The sequence below is a fragment of the Hyla sarda genome, chromosome 5 (assembly GCF_029499605.1).
Source record: "Hyla sarda isolate aHylSar1 chromosome 5, aHylSar1.hap1, whole genome shotgun sequence".
Lineage (NCBI taxonomy): Eukaryota > Metazoa > Chordata > Amphibia > Anura > Hylidae > Hyla > Hyla sarda.
Genome location: NC_079193.1, coordinates 64584082 through 64604032, shown reverse-complemented (window position 1 = coordinate 64604032; position 19951 = coordinate 64584082).

Below are 19951 nucleotides of genomic sequence, written 5' to 3'. Positions count from 1 at the left end.
ACACACCTCATATAGTGCTGGGACCAACAAAATACCAAAATCTGAAATTAAGTTGCAAAAAAAAGGGTGCTTTAGTTAAAACTCAAAGCCAGGTCACTTAAAGATTCCTCACAGTGTAACTGACAGCCTTCCTCTCATCTGGCTTTAAAGCCAAGTGACAAGCTTTCTTCAGCACCTGTGCTGATATGAGAAAGTCTGTAAACCTGGAGGGACTTGGATGAAACCTGGGATGGAAGGCTCCGCTAGCAAAACTGCCTTTCATCCCATAAAAATCCAGTCCCCAAAATAGTACCTATCAGGTCCCTAGTAAGCTAACATTTCACCAAGTCTTGCTTCAGAGATATGCACTTTCCAGAACTCTTGTATCCACATACGACGATTCCTTTGGGAAATATAGATATTTGACCACCATTATTGTAAATGTCTGACAGATATATGTATATATATATATATATATATATATGTAAAAGAAACACTGCAACTCACCACCACTTTAGCTTATCTTTAATGCCACGAGTGGTACATCAATGCCGGGTTCTGGCAATCACAAGACATCGGGACCATGCTGGAGGGGAGAGAGGTAAGTGCGGACACTGTGGGGATGTCCCAAGTCTTGGGACCTCCCAGCAGTGTGCGCACTTACCTCTCTCCCCTCCAGCACCGTCCCGATGACAATCAGTTTCACATGCTGTTGTGCAAATGGAACAGACAACAGGTGAAAATTATAGGCAATTAGCAAGAAACCCCCCAATAAAGGAGTGGTTCTGCAGGTGGTGACCACAGACCACTTCTCAGTTCCTATGCTTTCTGGCTGATAGTTTGGTCACTTTTGAATGCTGGCGGTGCTTTCACTCTAGTGGTAGCATGAGATGGAGTATACAACCCACACAAGTGGCTCCGGTAGTGCAGCTCTTCCAGGATGGCACATCAAAGCGAGCAGTGGCAAGAAGGTTTGCTGTGTCTGTCAGCATAGTGTCCAGAGCATGGAGGCGCTACCAGGAGACAGGCCAGTACATCAGGAGAGGTGGATGAGGACGTAGGAGGGCAACAACCCAGCAGCAGGACCGCTACCTCCACCTTTGTGCAAGGAGGAGCAGGAGGAGCACTGCCAGAGCCCTGCAAGATGACCTCAAGCAGGCCACAGATGTGCATGTGTCCAATCAAACAGTCAGAAACGGACTCCGAGAGGATGGTATGAGGGCCTGATGTCCACAGGTGGGGGTTGTGCTTACAGCCCAACACCGTGCAAAACGTTTAGCATTTGCTAGAGAACACCAAGATTGGCAAATTCACCACTGGCGCCCTGTGCTCTTCACAGATTAAAGCAGATTCACACTGAGCACTTGTGAGTCTGGAGATGCTGTGGAAAACATTCTGCTGCCTGCAACATCCTCCAGCATGATCGTTTTGGCGGTGGGTCAGTAATGGCGTGGGGAGGCATTTCTTTGGTGGGCCGCACAGCCCTCCGTGTGCTTGCCAGAGGTAGCGTGACTGCCTATAGGTACCAAGATGAGATCCTCAGACCCCTTGTGAGACCATATGCTGGTGCGGTTGGCCCTGGGTTCCTCCTAATGCAAGACAATGCTAGACCTCATGTGGATGTAGGGTGTCAGCAGTTCCTGCAAGAGGAAGGCATTGATGCTATGGACTGGCCCGCCCGTTTCCCAGACCTGGATCAGATTGAGCACATCTGGGACATCATGTGCTTTAGTCCAGGTTTGGGAGGAAATTCCTCAGGAAAACTTCCGCCACCTTATCAGGAGCATGCCCAGGCGTTGTAGGGAGGTCATCAGGCACGTGGAGGCCATACACACTACTGAGCCTCATTTTGACTTGTGTTAAGGACATTACATCAAAGTTGGATCAGCCTGTAGTGTGGTTTCCCACTTTGATTATGAGTGTGACTCCATATTCAGACCTCCATGGGTTGATAAATTTGATTTCCATTGATAATTTTTGTGTGATTTTGTTGTCAGCACATTCAACTATGTAAAGATGAAAGTATTTCATATGATTAGTTCATTAATTCAGATCTAGGATGTGTTATCTCAGTGTTCCCTTAGCAGATGGGGGCAGGGGTTCAAAGGTTAGCTCCCCGCTCTGCCCACCCATGGTGGTTCGGGCAAAGCAGGGGGAACTTGTAAAGGAGTTGCGGGCAGTGGCAGCCGGAGAGATCAGCGGCGGCAGGAGGCATGCGGCGATCAGCGGCGACAGGAGGCATGCGGCGATCAGTGGCGGGAGGAGGCATGCGGCGGAAGGAGGCATGCGAAGCTCAGGTCAGGCGGTGGTGCGAGCGCACACTGTGGCCTTTCAGATGTTACAAAACTACAACTCCCAGCATGCCCAGGCAGCTGTTGGCTGTCTGGGCATGCTGGAAGCCATAGTTTTGCAACATCTGGAAGTCCAAAGTTTCGCTATAAAGTGGTCTCCAAACTGTGGCCCTCCAGATTCTGCAAAGCTACAACTCCCATATGCCTGGACAGTCTGGGCATCCTGAGAGTTGTAGTTTTCCAGCATCTGGAGAACGACACAGTTTGGAGACCGCTATACAGTTATCTCCAAACTGTGGCCCTCCAGATGTTGCAAAACTACAATTCCTAGCATGCCCAGACAGTCAGGTATGCGGGGAGTTGTAGTTCGGCAACATCTGGCTCCTCAGATGTTGCTGAACTACAACTCCCAGCATGCCTGGACAGTCGTTAAGTTGTCATTAAAGTTGGATTCAAAAATGCTGGTGTAAAGTTCACTAAAATGCTGGTGTTACCCCAAATTTTTCATTTTCACAAGGGGAAATAGAAGAAAATAGTAAGGAAATACCCCAAATGTGGATAAAAAGTGCTCTGCGGGCGAACTACAATGCTCAGAAGAGAAGGAGCAAAATTGTTTTATTGACAGAGAATTTGTCTGGAATTGAAGGCCATGTGCGTTTACAAAGTCCCCATGCTGCCAGAACAGGGAACACCCCCACAACCCCCCTCCGTAAAAATGAAAAATTAAATTTTCCATTTGCACAGCCCACTGTTCCAACAATCTGTCTAAAGCCAGTGGGGTGTAAATGTTCACTGCACCCCTTACTACATTTCATGAGGGGTTTAGTTTCCGAAATGGCGGTCACATGTGGGGGGGTCTACTGTTCTGGCACCACAGGGGTTTTTGTAAATGTACATGAACCCTGACTTCCATTCCATCCAAATTCTCTCTCCAAAAGCCCAATGGAGCTCCTTCTCTTCTGAGCATTGTAGCTCACCCGCAGAGCACTTTACATCTACATATGAGGCATGTTCTTACTCAGAAGAAATGGGGCTACAAATTTTGTGGAGCTTTTTCTCCTCGTACCCCTTTTGAAAATGAAAAATTTAGGGTAACACCAGCATTTTAGAGAAAAATATATAATTTTTTATTTTCACGTCCCACTTAAATGACAACTTATCAATCACCTCTGGGATGTTAAGGCTCACTGTAGCCCTTGTTACGTTCCTGGAGTGGTGTAGTTTCCCAAATAGTGTGCCATGTGGGGGGGGCTTTGCTGTTCTGGCACCATAGGGGCTTCCTAAATGTGACATGTTCCCCAAAAATTATTTCAGCAAAATTTGCTTTCTAAAAGCCCAATGTCCCTCTTTCCCTTCTGAGCCCCCTACTGCGCCCACAGAACACTTTTCATCTACATAGGATGTATTTCCTTACTCAAGAGAAATGGGGTTAAAAATTTGGGGGGACTTTTTCTCCTATCACACCTTGTGAAAATGAAAAATTTGGGGTAACATCAGCATTTTAGTGAAAAAAATAAAAATTTTCATTTTCACGTCCCACTTTAATGAAAGTTCTTCAATGACCTTTGGGGTATTAAGGCTCACTTTACCCCTTGTTACGTTTACTTGAGGGGTGTAGTTTCTTAAATAGTTTACCATGCGGGGGGGGGGGGTTGCTGTTCTAGCACCATGGGGGCTTCCTAAATTTCAGCAAAATTTGCTCTCCAAAATCCCATTGTCGCTCCTTCCCTTCTGAGCCCTGTAGTGCACTCGCAGATTACTTTACATCCACATGTGAGGAGTTTCCTCACTCGAGATGAATTGGTTTACACATTTTGGGGGGCTTTTTCACCTTTTATCCCTTGAAAAATGTGGGGCTACAAGAACATGTTAGTATAAAAAATTTAGATTTTGAATTTTCTCCTCCACTTTGCTGCTATTCCTGTGAAACACCTAAAGGGTCAACAAACCCCTGCAGTTTGCATAATGGGGTTCATTATGGGGCATTTTTAACATAAAGACCCCATAATTTACTTCAAATTCAAATTCCCTGAATTGCTCGCTGAAAAATTCCTATTTTGAAATTTTCCTGAAAAATTGCTGCTATAATTTGAAGCCCTCTAATATCTTCAAAAAGTAAAAACATGTCAACCTTATGATGCCAACATAAAGTGGACATGTTGTATATGTGAATTAATATATAATTTATTTGGGATGTCAATTTTCCTTACAAGCAGAGAGTTTCAAAACTAGAAAAATGCAAAAAAGAAATGATGCAAAATTTACCACTATGTTAACTCCTTAACGACAAAGGATGTATATTTACGTCCTCCGCCGGCTCCTGCAATATGCAGCGGGGTCACGCGTCATATTGGGTCAGTCCCAGCGCCCATCAACGGCCGGGACCCGCGGCTAGTACAGGACATCACCGCTTGCGGTGATGCCCTGTATTAACCCTTCAGACGCTGCAATCAAAGCTGACCGCCGCGTCTGAAGCGAAAGTGAAACTATCCCGGCTGCTGAGTCGGGCTGTTCGGGACCGCCGCGGTGAAATCGCGGCATCCCGAAGAGCTTACAGGACACCGGGAGGGACCCTACCTGCTTCCTCGGTGTCCGATCTGCGCATGACTGCTCCGTGCCTGAGATCCAGGCAGGAGCAGTCAAGCGTCGATAACACTGATCACAGGCGTGTTAATACACACCAGTGATCTGTGTAAAATATCAGTGTATGTAATGTTATAGGCCCCTATGGGAGCTATAAAATTGCAAAAAAAAAGTTTCAAAAAAGTGTTAAGTCCAAAAAAGCGTATTTTGGTCACTTTTTATACCATTAAAAAATGAATAAAAAGTGATTAAAAAGTCAGATCAAAACAAAAATGGTACCAATAAAAACTTCACATCACGGCGCAAAAAATGAGCCCTCATACCGCCCTATACGGGGAAAAATAAAAAAGTTATAGGGGTCAGAAGAGGACATTTTTAAATGTATACATTTTCCTGCATGTAGTTATGATTTTTTCCAGAAGTGCGACAAAATCAAACCTATATAAGTAGGGTATCATTTTAACCGTATGGACCTACAGAATAATGATAAGGTGTCATTTTTACCGAACTATGCACTGCGTAGAAACGGAAGCCCACAAAAGTTACAAAATGGCGTTTTTTCATCGCAATGATTTTTTTTCCTTTTCGCCGTGGATTTTTGGGTAACATGACTAATTTCACTGCAAAGAAGAATTGGTGATGCAAAAATAAGCCATAATAAAGATTTTTAGGTGGAAAATTGAAAGGATTATGATTTTTAAAAGGTAAGGAGGAAAAAACAAAAATGCTAAAATTGAAAAACCCTGCGTCCTTAAGGGGTTAAAGTAGAATATGTCACGAAAAAACTATCTCAGAATCAAATTCATAAGTAAAAGCATCCCAGAGTTATTAATGCTTAAAGTGACAGATCAGATGCGCAAAAAATGCTCCCATCCTTAGGGTCAAAATGGGCTCCGTCCCCAAGGGGTTAAAGAGTTTGATTTTGTCTTAAAGGGGTACTCCACTGCTCAGAGTTTGGAACAAACACTGGAGCCGGCACCGGGAGCTCGTGACGTCATAGCCCCGTCATGACGGCACGTCACGCCCCTTCAATGCAAGTCTAGGGGAGGGGGCAAGACGGCTGCCACGCCCCCTCCCTTAGACTTGCATTGTGGGGGTGGGGCTTGATGTCTCAAGGGGGCGGGACTATGACATCACGAGCTCCCAACGCCGGCTTCAGTATTTGGAACAGTTTGTTCCAAACGCTGAGCAGGGCAGTACCCCATTTAGGGTAGACGTGATCTCAACGCAGCTGAAGAAAATTATCTGGGTATGGATGTGCAGGTCTGCACAAAATATATCACGGTCACTGCGACCATATGATAAATTTGGCGCTGCACCAATAAAAAAAAAAATGCAACCAGATAAACAACAAAAATTTTCTAGCAAAGAACATTATTGATAAATAACCCCCAAGTATCAGATTTAGGGTAGGTTACACGTGCTATTTTTTGCTGCGTATGTGCTTTTGCATAATTTCCTACCCATTAAAGTCATTGAGCAGCACAATCAGAAAATATGTAGCAAAAATAGTAAATAAAAAGTAAAGATTATACAATCCCTTTTAAGAAACTTTTAGGATATTGCATTGTTCTTTAGAACTCTAGTTGGCTTGTGCGCTTCCCTACTACATGGTTTATAGATATCAGGACATGTAAAGTAACAGTAAAGTATCAGTAGCAGACTATTACACGTAATGCACCATGTTACTAGTATAGATTTTTTGTAACTTGTAAAAACCCTAATTAAGCTTGTAAAAGCAAGGACGTTCCCCTGAAATCATACAGTCTCCTCTCCTTTCATTTCTGGGAATAGCTGGCCAGATTATGGTAACATGATTTATATCTACTCTTCATACCCGTGGCAGGGTTCCAGCAATTCTGGAAAAAAAAAAAAGAAAAAAGGTCACCTAGACGGAGCTGATTAAATCATCAGCGAGATGTAAAGTTTCTAATCCCTCTTTTTGAGTCACAATTTCCTTATAAGATGTAAAAAATAATATAACAATATATCTCGTTGTGGCTTGTGTCGCCGAACACTCGCCATTCACTGCTACAGAATTGGAAGCTTATAATGCGGAGAGTTTGAGCAGCAAGGAAAAGGATGGAATCGGGAGAAATTGGATGAGATTAGAAGAAAACAATCGATTCTGTTTGGCTGTATGGATTCTGGCTATTTCAGATTTCGGATCACTGACTAAGAGAATTGTGATTTAAACCTGGAAATCAAATACTCCATTGAGCTTATGTATAGCTTGATGATAACATAAGCCTTTGAGCTAGTAACAGTTGTCATGGAAATATTTCAACATTGTTTCTGGAAGGCTTTGGAGTAGTTTATGGTTTTGCAGCCCATATCTCAATAGGATTTCCTTGTTCAAGTGAATGAAATGATTGAGTGCAAAAGGTAGTATTAGCTGTAACTTTTTCTAAAAGTTTTTTTTTTTTAAGTTAACCTTAGAATATATTAGATTTTTTTGGAAATTGGCCATTAAACCTAGGATGGACAGATCCGGTCCTGGTATACTATTCAATGCCGGCCACATTTGTTAAATGGGCACTGTCCCCAAGTTTATTTTTTGATATGTTGTAGTACTACAACATATCTCTAATATACTTTTATTATTATTTTTTTCATTAAAAAGGTTTAATTTACACGCCTGAAAAGGACTGATTTTGGAGTGGCAATCAGTCCTTTTTCAGTTAGGCTGCATTCGCTCCCTGCCTGTCAATCAGACAGGCGGGAGCGAGCGCATTGGCTCCCCGGCCACTGGCTGGGAGACCACTCCTCCCGCACATCGCCGCCGCCGCCTCGTCGCCGCCGCTGTCACTGCACGCCCGCTGCCGGACTCTGCAGTAACTGCAAGTGTAATGAGGGAACAGGGTATGCGGGGATGGGGGGGGGGAGGGAGGGAACGGGATAGCGCCGTAGCGGGGGTTGGGGGGGAACGGGCCGCAGCGCCGCTTGTAACTAACTAATAGTTTATCTACACAGGGTGCCTCCAGCTATTTCAATACTACAACTCCCAGCATGCCCTGACAGCCAATAGATGTCAGGGCAAGCTGGGAGTTGTAGTGGTGAAACAGCTGGAGGCACCCTGTGTAGATGAACTAAGGGCGGAAGTCCCCCCCAGCAGGCATCAGTGACGTGGTGCCTGCTGGGGAAGTCTGCCTGGTAATGAGCACACTACCAGGCAGACAAAAGGTATTTTTAATATAGTAAAAATTAAAATTAAAATCAGGGAGGGGGTTAGGGATAGATTGGCAATAGGCAGGAACAGAAAAAAAAATAGGATGGTGGGAGCTACCCTTTAAGTAGTTGTTAAGATAATCCCTTGATAACACTATCTGCTGTTGGCTACTAAACAGTATTAGGGTAGGGTCACACTTGATGGATCTGCAGCATATTTTATGCTGCGAAACCGCCGGAGACCCAACCTATTTTTTGCCTTCAGCTGTTGCCACCCCCCTTCCCTCGCCTCGCCCCTGGCCTGCTTGCAGCATCAATCTGCCTCTATGAGCAGCCTCACAGGGGGCCGAGCAGCCGCCATGTCTGAGTACACTACACATACGCAGTGCACTCAGACATCACGGCTGCTTTGCGATGTCAGAGTGCACTCAGCAACTCACAGGCCCCCTTTGTGGCTGTTCGTAGTGGCGGATTGGTAACAGGGATGCCTAGTTACAACTCAGAAAACAGATGCAACAGGATATAATTATACACTGAACACAAGACAGGGATAATAGCAATCCCTCAGAACACCTCCAGTTGATGCAGGAATAACAATACCCTCTGAGTCTCCATGGACAGGTAACCGGGATGCCTAGATACACAGGATATAGATATAGAACACTGTTCACACTGAACACAAGACAGGAATAGCAATCCTTCCTAACACCTCAAGTAGACAAGGAGTCCCCATGGAGCGGTAACAGGGATGCAACATAGAACAGTGTTCACACTGGACACACAAACTGGACACTCCACTTCACTAAAGGAGTAGCCATAATAATAAATCCAAATAGACTACTGGTCAGTGGCACACTCACCAGTGTGGACAGGATGCTGGCCCAGTAGGAAAACATAAATATAAAACACAGAACTTCATATAAAGGGATACAAGAGAAAAGATAGTGTGAACAGACACATAGCAAAAAGAACATACAAATCCTAAAACCGACTAAACAAACACAGATTAAAATGTACTATAAGCATGCCACCTAACCATGACTAAAACCAGAAAATATAAAGTACATGCTAAGACAGAGACAGTAGATTAAAAGCTAAATAAAGAGTGTTTCACCAAGAGCTCCGAGCAGCATGTCCAGCATGTTAGAAGTCAGGATGTAATGAAGTCAATCACCAGCCCAGAGGCTAGACTGGGCTGACATTAAATAGACACACCCTAGGAGCGATTGGCTAGCAAGTCAAAAGGATATTAACTATTCCCTGACCAGGGAACATAAAACTGTTCACACACAACCAAACCAATAGCTGTGCGTGAACACAGGCCAATACAGACATAAAGGGCGCATTTCCGAGCTGTCGTAACGCCACCATGTTCAACCAGCGCCTGCTACTTGCAGAATGTCCACCTGTGTATATTCCAGGCAGACATTCCCCCATGTGAACATAGCGCTACAGTACATGACTGTTTTTTTTAGTATATAGTTAATTAGTACAGTATATAATCCAGAAGTATTCTTCTTTTTACCTTGGACATACTTCGGCCTCAGCACTGCTATTCAATGAAATCCAACCTGGCTATATTACTACATTTTCTATTTTCTGTTCTAAATTGAGTTACACTCAGAGCATTTTTTATAAAATCTATGTTATCACTGTCTGAATCACTTGAAAAGCTGCCAGGCCTGGTAAGAGTTTTTATTATATATTTACATTCTTACGTCCATTGTGTCATCCTTTTTTAGAAGAAGCTAGTTTAGCCAAGCCAGAAAAAAAAAAAAAAAAAAAGAGATGTACAGTGGGTCTGTTTTATAAGAGCTATCTTGTGCTCATTTGCCAAATATAGGAATATTTTAATTGCAAAGTTCCCATAAAATGAACGTAGTCGATGCACTGGGTTAGGCCGAGGTGAAGGCAATACAGAGGCAGCTTTTTACTATAAGCTTCACTGTTTTTAAGCCACCCACTAAAGACTTCATGGTCACTATGTAACTTACATTGTTCATTTATTAATCTTAAAGGAAAACTGTTAGTAAACTCCCCCCCCCCCCCCCCCGCACTAACCACAGATACTGCCTACCATGCCCGGATCCACCCTGCCATTCGACAGTTATCTTCATTCTTCTGGATTGCATAATGAGCTGCTAAATGCAGAGGCTCCTTCTGACATCAGCGCCACTTGTCCACCGCACCGCCTAGCTTATTCCTCTGACTGTTCCTCCCCACCCTGCTCTGTACTGTACTCCACTGAGGTGGGAGGGGATGAATAATCATAAGTCGGGCGGTACAGTGGACGAGCGGAACTGATGTCAGAGTGCCAGAAGGAGCCTTGTGCCAGTTAGCAGCTCATTTGCATATCCAGAAGAATGAAGATAACAGGTGAATGGCGGGGCTGATCTGGGCATGGTAGGCAGCATATTGATCAGCATCCCCCACCCGCACTACAAGCCAGTACCTCTGGTAAGTGTGGGGGGAGTTTACTAACAGTTTTTCTTTAAGATACACAACTTCAGTAATATCTGTACCCCTGTTCATGATATTTAGAGATTCTCTGGTGTCTGGTATTGTGCCAAGGGACTGGCGCAAGGCGAATGTGGTGCCAATCTTCAAAAAGGGCTCTAGGTCTTCCCCAGGAAACTATAGACCGGTAAGTTTAACGTGCATTGTGGGTAAATTGTTTGAAGGACTTATAAGGGATTACATACAGGAATACATAGGGGATAATTGTATTATAAGTGATAGCCAGCATGGGTTTACTAAGGATAGAAGTTGTCAAACCAATCTAATTTGCTTTTATGAAGAGGTGAGTAGAAGCCTTGACAGAGGAATGGCTGTGGATATAGTGTTTCTGGATTTTGCTAAAGCGTTTGATACTGTCCCTCATAGACGTCTGACAGGTAAGTTAAGGTCTTTGGGTTTGGAAATTTTAGTTTGTAACTGGATTGAACACTGGCTCATGGATCGTACCCAGAGAGTGGTGGTCAATGATTCGTACTCTGATTGGTCCCCGGTAATTAGTGGTGTACCCCAAGGTTCAGTACTGGGCCCGCTGTTGTTTAATTTATTTATCAATGATATAGAGGATAGTATTAACAGCTCTGTTTCTATCTTTGCAGATGACACCAAGCTTTGTAGCACAGTACAGTCTATAGAGGATGTGCATAAGTTACAAGATGACTTGGATAGACTAAGTGTCTGGGCATCCACTTGGCAAATGAGGTTCAATAGATAAATGTAAAGTTATGCATCTGGGTACTAATAACCTGCATGCATCGTATGTCTTAGGGGGGGATTAAACTGGCAGAGTCACTGGTAGAGAAGGATCTGGGTGTACTTGTAGATCACAGACTACAGAATAGCATGCAATGTCAGGCTGCTGCTTCCAAAGCCGGCAGGATATTGTCATGTATCAAAAGAGGCATGGACTCAAGGGACAGGGACATAATACTCCCCCTTTATAAAGCATTGGTACGGCCTCACCTGGAATATGCTGTTCAGTTTTGGTCGCCTGTCCATAAAAGGGACACTGCGGAGTTGGAAAGGGTGCAGAGACGCGCGACTAAACTAATATGGGGCATGGAACATCTTAGCTATGAGGAGCGATTAAAGGAGTTACAATTGTTTAGTCTTGAGAAGAGATGTTTAAGGGGGGATATGATAAACGTATATAAGTATATTAATGGCCCATACAAAAAATATGGAGAAAAACTGTTCCAGGTTAAACCCCCCCAAAGGACGAGGGGGCACTCCCTCCGTCTGGAGAAGAAAAAGTTTAGTCTCAAGTGGTGACACGCCTTCTTTACCGTGAGGACTGTGAATTTATGGAACGGTCTACCTCAGGAACTGGTCACAGCAGGAACAATTAACAGCTTTAAAACAGGATTAGATACATTCATGGAACAAAATAACATTAATGCTTATGAAGAAATATAAAATCCCATCCCTTCCCCAATATCGCGCCACACCCCTACCCCTTAATTCCCTGGTTGAACTTGATGGACATATGTCTTTTTTCGACCGTACTAACTATGTAACTATGTAACTTTGTAGTTTTCCATTCCTCATTTATTCCATGTACAGAATTAGTGCATATGTTTTCTATACCCTACAAATGATCCAATGTCAATACAGCTTTCCTAACTTTACATATATGGATTGTATACATACTGGAGAGCAGTGTTACCAAATATTTTCTAACATGTTACTCTACAGCTGTTGGAAAACCACAATACTAATCAAACCCTGAACCCAGGGCTTGATGGGATTTGTTGTTTTTCAACAGGTTGGGCAACACTGCTTAGATCCCTCTCCATGTAGCCTGTGTCACTAAACTCTCACAATTCACTGCTATGAAATTTTAAGTTCATGATGGGAAGACGTTGAGCAGTGAGAAGGGATCGGAAAAAAGTGGATGAGAATTGGAAAGGGAACCTTTGGCTCTCGGGGCTTGATGGGATTTAGGATTTTTCAACATGTTAAAGCGGTACTCCACCAAAAACCATCTTACCCCCTATCCAAACGATAAGGGATAAGATGTCTGATCTCAAGTGCGGCACCCCAGTCATCCGTGCACTGAGCAAAATCTGCGCCATGCCAGATGACTGGTGACCACAGCCGCCATGCCCCCTCCATTCATGTCTATGGACGGAGGCTTGACATCTACATACTAGCCATCATGCCCCTTCCCATAGACATGAATGGAGGGGGCATGATGTCACAAACGCGGAGGCTCCAAGCTTCCCCATTCATTATGCCCGGAGATTGCAGGGGTTCCCAGCGGTGGGACCCTAGCGATCAGAAATCTTATCCCTTATGTTTTCTGGCGGAGTACTCCTTTAAGAGCAGCATGTTGGGCAACCCTGCTCAGAGCTCTCTCCGTGTAGCCTAGGACACTTAACTCTTGCTGTGTCATCATAATGTGATGACTTTGATCAAATAAAGAAATAAAGAAGGGATCAAATAAAAAATATCTAGATTCTTCTGCATATTACATATTAAGGAATTACCCATATGGAGTTTTTCTATACCATCCTGTATTTGCTCTTGATATAATACCACCCCCCCCCCCCTCCCCTCCATTTTCTGTCAATGTATCCATTCTCTAGCAAACAAGATGTCCATTGGATGGTAGCTTCTAATAATTTGGCAGTCAGATATCAATTACTCCTCAATACACAGCTTTCAATAAATCAACTAAGTCTCCATATGAACACAAGAGAAGATTTGTGGTCAACGTTCGGTACCTTTGCTGCATCTTATTACAAATGGAAGATAAATTTTGAACCCATTTGCAGAGGTAATTTCCTATAACTAAGTCTATACTGCCAAATACATTACTGCAAAGGAGAGCTGCTTTTGAACAGGACTTATTGCCATATACTGTACTTGCCAATTGTCACTTCTTTGGCAGAGCTGCTTCTGTCTTACTTTTGCTAGGAGAGGTCGGCAACATTTTGGGTCCCTAAACTTCTGTTTAGGTTCCAATTTCATTATAATTTTAACCAAATTATTTTATTGATATATTTTTTTATGCAGTGGCATTATTTAGTTAGCTTGTTTGGCTTTTCAAAATTGTTTTGTATAATATTAAGATAAAACTCCCCTCCCCTTCATTCTCCCATATCCGTTCCCTTCACTTCTTTTGTTGAACTTCATGGACATATGTCATTTTTAACCCACACTAATTATGTAACTATGGTTCACAGACGTGTCCGCCTTCACCATTCTTTGGATTAAGGATTCCAACTTACTATGAACCAATTCAACACAATTTCAGAACACTCATATGACATGATTTATGTAACAATCAGATGGTGTCCATAAAAACATAGGGCGAAACCTGTCCAGAGGAAAAGTTGTCCAGTTGCCCATAGCAACCAATCAGCTCACTTCTTTCATTTTTTACAAGGCCTCTGCAAAATGAAATAAGCGACCTGACTGGTTGCTATGGGCAACTGGGCAACTTTTCCTCTGGACAGGTTTTGAGAAATCTCCCCCATAGTGTATTACAGAGTGTCTGCAAACCATGTTGTTGTGAACAGCTGGAAATACACCATTGAGGAGATGTTGATGACATGGTGAATTCAAAGAAAGGACACATCTGCATGTGGTGAATATTGTAGAGCATTGTCAAATTATTAACTCAAAATACTAATAATAGTGAGCGCTAAGTCATTCGGTTGCCATTGGTTACCACCATTACACACTTAAGCCCCACTCAGCGCTCACTATTAATAGTATTTTGAGTCAATCGTTTAGGTAGTACGTAATTACAGGGAAACGTACATTAGTGAAGTAGCAGATTGGGCCCCTTAGTACACATCCCCATCCAGCGCTTCTTTTTAGAATTTCAAGCATTGTCAAATTAATGGATATTATATGGGTACAGCTCTTAGTAGGTCTGGAATTTACACCCTCCCCCCCCCCCCCCCCATTTTCCTTGTTCAACATGTGTCTATGACCAAAGATTGTTTTAGACAAAGTGTGGCCCTGGGCAAAATTAAGGGAATATTGTTATCAAAAGTTATGTCCTATTTACAAAATAAATGTTAAAGAAAAAAACAGTGACAGGACAGTGGCTCATTTTAGGAACAGACTGGTGGAGGAAAAAAGGTTGGATAAGGGAGAGGAGGGCGTGATAGGGTAGAATGGCAATGGGAAGGTAGCAGTATAGGTAACCTCTTTAAAGTCCCACAGAAAGCCAAACACCACTTCTGGTTTGCCTCTGACCTTAGATATGTTCTTTGTAGCTTTCATACGTAAAACCCCTTGATCAGGGTTACTGGTGGGAAAGCTTCTTGTGGGAAATCCTACTTGCAGAATCTGCCATGCAGCTATACAGTAGAAGTAGAGAGAAAAACCAAGGGCAGATGAAGGTGCTGCAACTTCTTTTTGCTTTCAAGAATTCACTGAAAATCAGAAAATTCTGTATTGGCTACAATGAATTGTAGCCAATACAGAATATAATTTACAAATACATTCTATTTGTTTTGGAACAGACTTGATGTAAGGAATGGACCGTTCTCTTCTATTTCTACTGTAGGGCAATGTTTCCCAACTTGGGTGCCTCCAGCTGTTACAAAACTACAACTGCCATAATGGCCTGGACAGAGACACCAACAGATCATGAGAACAGAGGTCCAATTGAATGGAATGTAGTGGCAGCACACGTTCTTCATTCATTCTCTTTCACTCTGTATGTGTAAATGTCTGTGTGTGTGTATATATATATATATATATATATATATATATATATATATATATTATTATTATTATTATTATTATTATTATTATTATAGTATGATTAACTATTACCACCATGCTGTGCTTACCAGTACTATCATCACAACGTAACATAGCAATACGCAACACTAAGCAAAAATCATTGTCGAAAACTAATGTTGGATCTCAAAACAGAGGAGGACATTTCCATCTGATAAATTATATTTGTGCACATTAGATAAATGGCTGCTATGCTAATGACAATTATTGTTAAGCACATTGTGTACCACTTTACCCTGCTGAAGTGATCATAGACGGTGAATGAGGAATCAAGATCCGACTGAAAGTACGTCATAAATTATACTGCTAATTGCCTCCTCCTTCTTATACAGATTTCTAATGGGGAAGTTGCACATATCTATGAAAAGCAATCTTTGTGATGGCCTTCTTCCATACCAGCAGTCCCATATGGTAAAAAATTTGACCTGCTGACATTAAATATACATGAAGTAATGGGATTAGATGCAGGGCTGGACGGAGATGATGGTCCATTGAAAGTGATGCCAATGTAACCCTAACATAAAGTCAGAGCTATGATCAATACCATATTAAGATATCTAAAAGTCCAGAAAAGATTGATCCAAAATAAGGTTACGGCACCGGATGGTCCAGTCCCATTAGTCTGGAATATTTTATTGCATAGAATGTATTCTGGATCAATGTACTTTTCAGTTTTTGGGTTGTAGAGTTTTACGATGAGATATTATTTTTCTTATTTCAGCAAGAATAATGCCTTCATAAGGAGCATTCATCTGTGAGCATTAACTATTAACATTATTTGTTTTTTTTAATGGCAGGATAAATGTCTTCATTTTGGATGCACATGTTTAATACAGTAAGATCTGCTCCTCGCAATTGTTTTGCAGTTCTAAATCACAGTCTACAGATAAAGAGCAAGAATATTACTTCTGGAACAAAATAACCCTAATCCCTGAAAATAGAGAGATTTGCATAATATATAAGTGATGTCATGTTTTTCAAAGATATACAGAAAAAGTACTTGATCATACAGATGCCAGAATCTGTTTGTAAGTTAATAGTGAAGACTCCCTAATATACAGTATATTCTAATAATCTCGCCCTCATTCTGCAAAAGGGGTGATCTCATCAAGACTCACTTGTCCACATTCCTCATTTGGGCAAATGTACATCCCAAGTCCGGTAGAATTCTTAGGAATCAACATACAGAAGTCAGTCGACAATTTTTACCAGACTTGGCGTGTTACTTCATTCGTTGGACCTTATCCATGTGAATGGCTACTATAGTATTTCCCATTTTGCCTGTGGTATATGTTCTACTTTACATACCTTTTTACATCTCATTGAGAATATATGAAGATATCATCATGCCAACCACAACTCTTTTAGTGTATGTTCACACTATTATATTTATTTTCAGCATTCTGCTGTATTGTGCAAACTTCTAAAATTCAAATACCAGATTGATCATGTTAATTCTTTTGTCAGAATCCGCTCAGATGCTTTGCCACAAATACTGATGGTGCATGGGGCCGATGAGTCCTGCTGTGCACAGAATGTCCGCCTGGGATTTCTCCAGGCAGACATTCTGTAGTGTGAAAGTAGCCTAATTCCACAAGTTCACCTTTGCATACAGATACAATCATATACATCGGTGAATCAACACAAATATCCTCCTATCATGAATAAAAATGCATTCTCAACTACAAATATGGCAATTGGAATAAATCCATGAATCAATGACTCATCTTTTGTAATATTATTACCTTCAGGAAAAATATACTGACCCTTTTTTCAGCCCTATAAATTAACCATTATAATGTTTTGTAAAGGAGTTCCTTACTCATGCTGCTCTTACAGTAAAGAATCTCTGTCTATAATGATGAAAAATAAATCACCTTTAATAGCTGTCTTTTGAACAGCCAACAGTTCTCCCGATCTCCATAACCATGAACTTTTAGTGTGGCCAAACGATCATGTGTTCTCAATGACAAGAGAAGGGGTAAGCCTATGTCGGACAGCTATGGTGGCTGCTTATATTTCTGAGAGCCAATAAAAAAATTGAGCAGCTGAAATGCAACATGCCTGACCTTTTTCTTATCCCAACATTATTTGTTGTGCAAGTGTTGGAAGGCCCCCATACACTTTAGACAGCCAGTCTGTTCTGCTGGGGTCTTTAGTGGAGATACACAGTACAACACAGTCATTCAAAGAATATAGAGTCAAAAAGTCACGTAACACCATGAGCATCAGGGCATGGTAACACTGTCTCAACTTTCATACACGGTAACTTATTGTATCTTCTATATCAAAGCCCTATAAGATGATGGTAGGACATATACTGTATGTCAATTAAATATCTCATTTTGACTGTAAGTTTTTCTTCCTAAGTGGAACTTATCATGAAGACAGCATTATCTATTGTTTTATAGGCAATTACATGGCTTTATTTTTCAATAAAACTGACCAACCCTGGCTAAAGTTTTAAGCGCACATTTCTAAACTTTTCAGGCCGGTCACATTTCAGACCGGTCACCTAATTTTAACTCGTACCTCTGAGCTATGAAATACTTATTCACAATAGTAAAGAATTATAGCTTAATGGGTTATATCTAAAAGAAATTAAACTCCAGCAGATGTAATTCATAGAACTTTCTGGTGAGCTGTCAGATGTTTTCTTGATTAATGAACCTGTTCGCAAACTGTCAGAAAGTTTGAAATATGGTGCATTAAAACAGAGACGCTGCCATGGAGGTTACATAACATCTTATTCATCTATCTCTATCTAAACTCATATGTCTCTTTTCCATAAGCAACATCAAAATCACCTGAGACAAACACCTAGACGCTGCCGTGCGGCATGAAAATGTGATTAAGCGTAAGAGCATATTAAGTTTAAAAACTGCTTTCAAGGCGCTGTGGAGTTACTTCCCATTTTATCCCCTTTAATATTTTACTAATAATTTAATAATTTTTTTAGGAGGCTACCAATGCTCTTAAAAGCTGAACTTTATTTAAATTTTCACATGTAAAGGTGAAGACAATCTGCCAGTTTCTTCGGCATAAAGTACTTGTGCATGAAGTTTTTCACTACTCCTTTCACCTAAATCCTCTAAAAACCCAAGTCCAGCATACAAACTCTTTTTATTAACAAATTGAGCCCTCATCTCTATGCATATTAGAGGTTGGCCATTTCAAAGACATATTTTTTATAATCTTTGGTAATGTAATTGTGACATCGGGAAGGAATAAGTGCAGCCCTGAACTTTCCCATAGCCCCGTTCCCTGCCTACTTAATGATTTGTCCTAGGCAACAGACCACCAAATAGGTGATGGCCCCTACACTTTTTATGTGCAGAGTGTAGAAGAGTCACAAACACAATGCAAAACACAGTACAAAATGTCAAGGAAGAGGGAAGGATAGAGGTTAATACAGATCAAAAACAAATAGCAAAGCACAGGCAATTGGAAGGAGTGACCGACAAGGTAAGGGAATCTGCATAAGGTAATATTGCAAAACATAACGACATAGCTTAACTCAATTAGCTTTTAAATATTCTGGGTAAATAGTCAGGCCCAGAGACATGAATTGCATTTTAGATATTTAAGCAGCTCATAAGATCACATATACACTGCTCAAAAAAATTAAGGGAACACTTAAACAACACAATGTAACTCACAGTCAATCAAACTTCTGTGAAATCACACTGTCCACTCAGGAAGCAACACTTATTGACAATCAATTTCACATGCTGTTGTGCAACTAGAAGGACAGCAGGTTGAAATTATAGGCAATCAGCAAGACACCCCCAATAAAGGAGTGGTTCTGCAGGTGGTGATGACAGACCACTTCTCAGTTCCTATGCTTCCTGGCTGATGTATAGGTCACTTTTGAATGCTGGCGGTGCTTTCACTCTAGTGGTAGCATGAGACGGAGTGTACAACCCACACAAGTGGCTCAGGTAGTGCAGCTCATCCAGGATGACACATCAATGCGAGCTGTGGCAAGAAGGTTTGCTGTGTCTGTCAGCATAGTGTCCAGAGCATGGAGGTTCTACCAGGAGACAGGCCAGTACATCAGGAGACGTGGAGGAGGCCATATGAGGGCAACAACCCAGCAGCAGGACCTCTACCTTTGACTTTGTGCAAGGAGGAGCATCAGTAGCACTGCCAGAGCCCTGCAAAATGACCTCCAGCAGAAATGTGCATGTGTACAGAAACAGAGGGTGATATGAGGACCTGACGTCCACAGGGGGGGGGGGGGGGGTTGTGCTTACAGCCCAACTCTGTGCAGGACATTTGGCATTTGCCAGAGAACACCAATATTGCATACTTCCTGCTGGTGCCCTGTGCTCTTCACAGATGAAAGCAGGTTCACACTGAGCACATGTGACAGATGTAACAGAGTCTGGAGATGCCATGGAGAATATTCTGCTCCCTGCACTATTCTTCATCATGACCAGTTTGGCGGTGGGTCAGTAATGGTGTGGGGTGGCATCTCTTTGGGGGCCGCACAGCCCTCCATATGCTTGCCAGAGGTAGCCTGACTGCCATTAGGTACCGAGATGAGTAGATACTGAGATGAGATCCTCAGACCCCTTGTGAGACCATATGCTGGTGTGGTTGGCCCTGGGTTCCTCCTAATGCAAGACAATGCTAGACCTCATGTGGCT